Genomic DNA, 7,466 nt, shown 5'->3' with positions numbered 1-7,466 from the left:
AGTTGTTCTATCCTCTTTCCCAAATTTGAATACTGTGCACGTTTGAACTCTCATCGTCGAGTTTATCCTCGAGTTTCCTATTGGCCTTGATAAGTGCTAATAGAGAGAGAAGTGAAACAGGGGTAGAGAGAGAGAGAGAAGATAAAGAGTGTGAGAGAGAGGCAGAAGAGAAAGTTGTTCTATCCTCTTTCCCGAATTTAACTACTGTGCACATTTGAACTCTCATCCTCGAGTTTATCCTCGAGTTGCCTATTGGCCTTGATACGTGCTAATATAGAGAGAAGAGAAACAGGGGTAGAGAGAGAGAGAAGATAAAGAGTGGGAGAGAGAGGCAGAAGAGAAAGTTGTTCTATCCTCTTTCCCAAATTTGAATACTGTGCACGTTTGAACTCTCATCGTCGAGTTTATCCTCGAGTTGCCTATTGGCCTTGATAAGTGCTAATATAGAGAGAAGAGAAACAGGGGTAGAGAGAGAGAGAAGATAAAGAGTGTGAGAGAGAGGCAGAAGAGAAAGTTGTTCTATCCTCTTTCCCAAATTTGAATACTGTGCACATTTGAACTCTCATCGTCGAGTTTATCCGCGAGTTGCCTATTGGCCTTGATAAGTGCTAATATAGAGAGAAGAGAAACAGGGGTAGAGAGAGAGAGAGAGAGAGAAGATAAAGAGTGTGAGAGAGAGGCAGAAGAGAAAGTTGTTCCATCCTCTTTTCCAAATTTGAATACTGTGCACGTTTGAACTCTCATCGTCGAGTTTATCCTCGAGTTGCCTATTGGCCTTGATAAGTACTAATATATAGAGAAGAGAAACAAGGTGAGAGAGAGAAGATAAAGAGTGTGAGAGAGAGGCAGAAGAGAAAGTTGTTCTATCCTCTTTCCCAAATTTCACTACTGTGCACATTTGAACTCTAATCGTCGAGTTTATCCTCGAGTTGCCTATTGGCCTTGATAAGTGCTAATATAAAGAGAAGAGACCCAGGGGTAGAGAGAGAGAGAAGATAAAGAGTGTGAGAGACAGGCAGATGAGACAGTTGTTCTATCCTCTTTCCCAAATTTCACTACTGTGCCCGTTTGAACTCCCATCCTCGAGTTTATCCTCGAGTTGCCTATTGGCCTTGATAAGTGCTAATATAGAGAGAAGAGGAACAGGTTGAGAGAGAGAGAGAAGATAAAGAGTGTGAGAGAGAGGCAGAACAGAAAGTTGTTCTATCCTCTTTCCCAAATTTCACTACTGTGCACATTTGAACTCTCATGGTCGAGTTTATCCTCGAGTTGCCTATTGGCCTTGAAAAGTGCTAATATAGAGAGAAGAGAAACAGGGGTAGAGAGAGAGAGAGACGATAAAGAGTGTGTGAGAGAGGCAGAAGAGGAAGTTGTTCCATCCTCTTTCCCTAATTTCACTACTGTGCACGTTTGAACTCTCATCCTCGAGTTTATCCCCGAGTTGCCTATTGGCCTTGATAAGTGCTAATATAGAGAGAAGAGAAACAGGGGTAGAGAGAGAGAGAGAAGATAAAGAGTGTGAGAGAGAGGCAGAAGAGAAAGTGTTCTATCCTCTTTCCCAAATTTGAATACTGTGCACATTTGAACTCTCATCGTCGAGTTTATCCTTGAGTTGCCTATTGGCCTTGATAAGTGCTAATATAGAGAGAAGAGAAACAGGGGTAGAGAAAGAGAAAATACAAAGAGTGTGAGAGAGAGGCAGAAGAGAAAGTTGTTCTATCCTCTTTCCCAAATTTGAATACTGTGCGCATTTGAACTCTCATCGTCGAGTTTATCCTCGAGTTGCCTATTGGCCTTGATAAGTGCTAATATAGAGAGAAGAGAAACAGGGGTAGAGAGAGAGAGAGAGAAGATAAAGAGTGTGAGAGAGAAGCAGAAGAGAAAGTTGTTCTATCCTCTTTCCCAAAGTTGAATACTGTGCACGTTTGAACTCTCATCGTCGAGTTTATCCTCGAGTTGCCTATTGGCCTTGATACGTGCTAATACAGAGAGAAGAGAAACAGGGGAAGAGAGAGAGAGAGAGAGAAGATAAAGAGTGTGAGAGAGAGGCAGAAGAGAAAGTTGTTCTATCCTCTTTCCCAAATTTGAATACTGTGCACATTTGAACTCTCATCGTCGAGTTTATCCTCGAGTTGCCTATTGGCCTTGATAAGTGCTAATATAGGGAGAAGAGAAACAGGGGTAGACGGAGAGAGAGAGAAGATAAAGAGTGTGTGAGAGAGGCAGAAGAGAAAGTTGTTCCATGCTCTTTCCCAAATTTGAATACTGTGCACGTTTGAACTCTCATCGTCGAGTTTAGCCTCGAGTTGCCTATTGGCCTTGATAAGTGCTAATATAGAGAGAAGAGAAACAGGGGTAGAGAGAGAGAAGATAAAGAGTGTGAGAGAGAGGCAGAAGAGAAAGTTGTTCTATCCTCTTTCCCAAATTTGAATACTGTGCACATTTTAACTCTCATACTCGACTTTATCGTCGAGTTGCCTATTGGCCTGGATAAGTGCTAATATAGAGAGAAGAGAAACAGGGGTAGAGATAGAGAAGATAAAGAGTGTGAGAGAGAGGCAGAAGAGAAAGTTGTTCTATCCTCTTTCCCAAATTTGAATACTGTGCACCTTTGAACTCTCATCGTCGAGTTTATCCTCGAGTTTCCTATAGGCCTTGATAAGTGCTAATATAGAGAGAAGAGAAAGAGGGGTAGAGAGAGAGAGAGAGAGAAGATAAAGAGTGTGAGAGAGAGGCAGAAGAGAAAGTTGTTCTATCCTCTTTCCCAAATGTAACTACTGTGCACATTTGAACTCTCATCCTCGAGGTTATCCTCGAGTTGCCTATTGGCCTTGATACGTGCTAATATAGAGAGAAGAGAAACAGGGGTAGAGAGAGAGAGAAGATAAAGAGTGGGAGAGAGAGGCAGAAGAGAAAGTTGTTCTATCCTCTTTCCCAAATTTGAATACTGTGCACGTTTGAACTCTCATCGTCGAGTTTTTCCTCGAGTTGCCTATTGGCCTTGATAAGTGCTAATATAGAGAGAAGAGAAACAGGGGTAGAGAGCGAGAAGATAAAGAGTGTGAGAGAGAGGCAGAAGAGAAAGTTGTTCTATCCTCTTTCCCAAATTTCACTACTGTGCACGTTTGAACTCTCATCGTCGAGTTTATCCTCGAGTTGCGTATTGGCCTTGATAAGTGCTAATACAGAGAGAAAAGAACAGGGGTAGAGAGAGAGAGAAGATAAAGAGTGTGAGAGAGAGGCAGAAGAGAAAGTTGTTCTATCCTCTTTCCCAAATTTGAATACTGTGCACGTTTGAACTCTCATCGTCGAGTTTATCCTCGAGTTGCCTATTGGCCTTGATAAGTGCTAATACAGAGAGAAGAGTAACAGGGGTAGAGAAGGAGAGAAGATAAAGAGTGTGAGAGAGAGGCAGAAGAGGAAGTTGTTCTATCCTCTTTCCCAAATTTAACTACTGTGCACATTTGAACTCTCATCGTCGAGTTTATCCTCGAGTTGCCTATTGGCCTTGATAAGTGCTAATATAGAGAGAAGAGAAACAGGGGTAGAGAGAGAGAGAAGATAAAGAGTGTGAGAGAGAGGCAGAAGAGACAGTTGTTCTATCCTCTTTCCCAAATTTGAATACTGTTCACGTTTGAACTCTCATCGTCGAGTTTATCCTCGAGTTGCCTATTGGCCTTGATAAGTGCTAATATAGAGAGAAGAGAAACAGGGGTAGAGAGAGAGTAGATAAAGAGTGTGAGAGAGAGGCAGAAGAGAAAGTTGTTCTATCCTCTTTCCCAAATTTGAACACTGTGCACATTTGAACTCTCATCGTCGAGTTTATCCTCGAGTTGCCTATTGGCCTCGATAAGTGCTAATATAGAGAGAAGAGAAACAGGGGTAGAGAGAGAGAGAAGATTAAGAGTGTGAGAGAGAGGCAGAAGAGAAAGTTGTTCCATCCTCTTTCCCAAATTTCACTACTGTGCACATTTGAACTCTCATCGTCGAGTTTATCCTCGAGTTGCCTATTGGCCTTGATAAGTGCTAATATAGAGAGAAGAGAAACAGGGGTAGAGAGAGAGAAGATAAAGAGTGTTAGAGAGAGGCAGAAGAGAAAGTTGTTCCATCCTCTTTCCCAAAGTTCACTACTGTGCACGTTTGAACTCTCATCGTCGAGTTTATCCTCGAGTTGCCTATTACCCTTGATAAGTGCTAATACAGAGAGAAAGGAAACAGGGGAAGAGAGAGGGAGAGAAGATAAAGAGTGTGAGAGAGAGAGGCAGAAGAAAAAGTTGTTCTATCCTCTTTCCCAAATTTGAATACTGTGCACGTTTGAACTCTCATCGTTGAGTTTATCCTCGAGTTGTGTATTGGCCTTGATAAGTGCTAATATAGAGAGAAGAGAAACAGGGGTAGAGAAGGAGAGAAGATAAAGAGTGTGAGAGAGAGGCAGAAGAGAAAGTTGTTCTATCCTCGTTCCCAAATTTCACTACTGTGCACATTTGAACTCTCATCGTCGAGTTGATCCTGTAGTTGCCTATTGGCCTTGATAAGTTCTAATATAGAGAGAAGAGAAACAGGGGTAGAGAGAGAGAGGAGATAAAGAGTGTGAGAGAGAGGCAGAAGAGAACGTTGTTCTATCCTCTGTCCCAAATTTGAATACTGTGCACGTTTGAACTCTTATCGTCGAGTGTATCCTCGAGTTGCCTATTGGCCTTGACAAGTGCTAATATAGAGAGGAGAAAATCAGGGGTAGAGAGAGAGAGAGAAGATAAAGAGTGTGAGAGAGAGGCAGAAGAGAAAGTTGTTCCATCCTCTTTCCCAAATTTCACTACTGTGCACGTTTGAACTCTCATCCTCGAGTTTATCCTCGAGTTGCCTATTGGCCTTGATAAGTGCTAATATAGAGAGAAGAGAAACAGGGATAGAGAGAGAGAATATAAAGAGTGTGAGAGAGAGGCAGAAGAGAAAGTTGTGCTATCCTCTTTCCCAAATTTGAATACTGTGCACATTTGAACTCTCATCGTCGAGTTTATCCTCGAGTTGCCTATTGGCCTTGATACGTGCTAATATAGAGAGAAGAGAAACAGGGGTTGAGAGAGAAGATAAAGAGTGTGAGAGAGAGGCGAAGAGAAAGTTGTTCAATCCTCTTTCCCAAATTTGACTACTGTGCACGTTTGAACTCTCATCGTCGAGTTTATCTTCGAGTTGCCTAGTGGCCTTGATAAGTGCTAATATAGAGAGAAGAGAAACAGGGGTAGAGAGAGAGAGAGAGAGAGAAAATAAAGAGTGTGAGAGAGAGGCAGAAGAGAAAGTTGTTCTATCCTCTTTCCCAAATTTTAATACTGTGCACGTTTGAACTCTCATCGTCGAGTTTATCCTCGAGTTGCCTATTGGCCTTGATAAGTGCTAATATAGAGAGAAGAGAAACAGGGGTAGAGAGAGAGAGAGAAGATAAAGAGTGTGAGAGAGAGGCAGAAGAGAAAGTTGTTCCATCCTCTTTCCCAAATTTCACTACTGTGCACATTTGAACTCTCATCATCGAGTTGATCCTCGAGTCGCCTATTGGCCTTGATAAGTGCTAATATAGAGAGAAGAGAAACAGGGTGAGAGAGAGAAAGAAGATAAAGAGTGTGAGAGAGAGGCAGAAGAGAAAGTTTTTCAATCCTCTTTCCCGAATTTGAATACTGTGCACGTTTGAACTCTCATCCTCGAGTTGCCTATTGGCCTTGATAAGTGCTAATATAGATAGAAGGGAAAGAGGGTGAGAGAGAGAGTAGATAATGAGGGTTAGAGAGAGAAAGAGAAGAGAAAGAGGTCTAGAGAGAGAGAGAGAGAAGAGAGAGTGAGAGAGAGGGAAATATGGTGATAGAGAGAGAGTTAGGAAAGAGGACACAAGCGGTTCTAGTTAAATGTGCATCTATAGGAGATAATGCCTGGGAATGGGTGCACTGTTTTTGTTTGTTTTGAAGCTGCCTCTTCCCCCCCCACTGTTTAACAGTTGTGTGATGTCAAGAGAAAGAGGGTGAGAGAGAGGGAAGAGTAAGTGGGTTAGAGAGAGAGAGAGAAAAAGAGAAAGACGGTGTTGGTTTTGAAGCGGCCTCTACTCCTCGCCCTTTCAGTTTAAGAGGTATGAGGTCACGTGGTAATATAGAAAATGGCTAATTATTTTATAACATAAATATTACGATATTTTTCTCATCGTCTAATATTTTGAAAGCTGAATTTTGTTATTCCTGTACATTTTTTCCTGACATTTTTCGTTAAAACTCTTGTATAAATACTATTTTTAACCAGTTAATCACGATGGAAACATTGTCATAAATTTTAACAGTATATATAACGAAGGAGAAGAGAAATTGGAAAAGTATCGGTGAAAAAAGTTGTTATTTACAATTGTTCGCCATTAGTGGATGTTGACATCACGTCACGTGACATGACTAAGCGTTTTTTTACGTATAATTTACATTGGATCATTCAAGAATTACGTAATAAAAACCATTAAAACGACAGGTTTTTTTGGGGGCCCCCTGGGAGAAAACGATCAGTTGACCCCCTTCTACTGGTCCGTTTGACGTGAAATTTCGATATTTGTCATCCGGATGATGGAGCTTCAATATGATACCTAATTTGTCAACTTTGGTTCCGTCTGTCAAAAGTTTTAGCGTTACAAACAAACAAACATACATACATACATACACACAGATTTTTGGCTTTTATATATATAGAAGAAGGTATTACTTTACATATTCATACATTTTAATATACACATATGCACATAACCTTATGAACAGACATAGGGCCCGAGTGAAGCCGGGCGGAACTGCTATTTTACGATAAAACTAGTTTTACGATCTCCCAAAATAATCAAAATTAAAGTGCATAATTATATAAAAAAATACTTTCTGAGGGCCACGTTAACTGGTCTGGAGAACCGGGTTGTGGCCCGCGGGTCACCAGTTGCACACTTCTTGTTTACATAATACAAAAACTTTTAAGTGTAAATAACGATTACGCGGATTAAGAGAATATCATTCACCTAGGCTGAATACCCTTTGCTTATACTACATGTAAACATTCCGAGTTATAATTTAACGAACATATGACATGTGGAGAGAGAGAGGAGAAGTTCAGCTTCAATTGTTTAAATGTACATTTATATTGTACTAGACTACCCGTGACTCGTTGGGTCAGTATGTTATATTAGCTATGGAATATATGTATGAGCGTGACACTTGTGACGTAAAGAAAATAGTTTTTGCGACATAACAGAAACATTTCTATGAAAGTATATTAAAAATGAAAAAAAAGAATATAGATAGATTTCTATGAGTCGTTCTGTTTATAATTGTTTATTTTTGAAAAAAATAACAAACTTACAGCCATTGAATTATAAGTGGTTTTCCATACTTATAGGTAAATCTGCACTATTCAAATTTTGATATATCGTTTAATTTAAATGCGAAAAAAAAAACAACAATTTA

Source organism: Euprymna scolopes, chromosome 19 (assembly GCF_053919585.1).
Source record: "Euprymna scolopes isolate OS-2025 chromosome 19, ASM5391958v1, whole genome shotgun sequence".
Taxonomy (NCBI): domain Eukaryota; kingdom Metazoa; phylum Mollusca; class Cephalopoda; order Sepiida; family Sepiolidae; genus Euprymna; species Euprymna scolopes.
Note: the sequence above shows the minus strand (reverse complement) of the source record.